The sequence below is a fragment of the Cebus imitator genome, unplaced genomic scaffold, assembly GCF_001604975.1.
Source record: "Cebus imitator isolate Cc_AM_T3 unplaced genomic scaffold, Cebus_imitator-1.0 Scaffold331, whole genome shotgun sequence".
Classification (NCBI taxonomy): Eukaryota; Metazoa; Chordata; class Mammalia; order Primates; family Cebidae; genus Cebus; species Cebus imitator.
In genome coordinates this window covers 1,167,554-1,168,384 of record NW_016107646.1, presented here as the reverse complement: position 1 = coordinate 1,168,384, position 831 = coordinate 1,167,554, and positions in this window count along the sequence as shown.

Below are 831 nucleotides of genomic sequence, written 5' to 3'. Positions count from 1 at the left end.
TTTTTACCATTCATCTAGTATAGAACTTGTGCCAGAAAGGAATTGATATTGATGTGATTCCGAATGATAATTAAAGACTTATGTGTTTGATGGTGAATCATAAACAAGCTTTTTACTTCACAGCCTCTGATTATAGTCTTCCCAGCCTAAAGGAGAAAAAAAATTCTTGACTTTTCAACCTATCCTTTTTCCTAAGAAAAATAATAATAAAGTTTAATAATGATATACATAAAATATTTGTTATGTGTTCTTTATTTTAAATCTGATAAATGTTCACTGGAAAAGAAAAAAATTAGAAATTCAAAAAATTAAATTTAACCACAATGCCATCATCCTGAGGTAACGACTACTAACATTTTAGTGTATACATGTCCAGTCTTCTCCTATACATGTGTTTTTCCATTATATTTACGTTACATGGAACATACTGTTAACTTTTTTATATACTATTTTTAAGACACTATTTTGTTTTTTACTTAGTGTCATGTGGTATTACATGGGATTTAAAGAAACAAGTAATGTTCTAACTATAATAAATGAGCTCATGATTAATTTTTTTCATAATGCATTTTAAAATATGTAATGAACATTTTTCTGTCATTAAGTATTCATTATCTCAAGTAACTATGATAGTTCATTATGTTCTATATATCTGTGTATGCATGCACACACACATAAGAATTTATTTAACCCTACCATTAGACATTAAGATTATTCTAATTTTTTAATACTATACTTGGATTTTCTTCCTTGTGTACACATTTTGCCTATATCTCTGATTAATTAGAATAAATTCTTAAAGGGAATTATGAGGTCAGGATATATAAACAA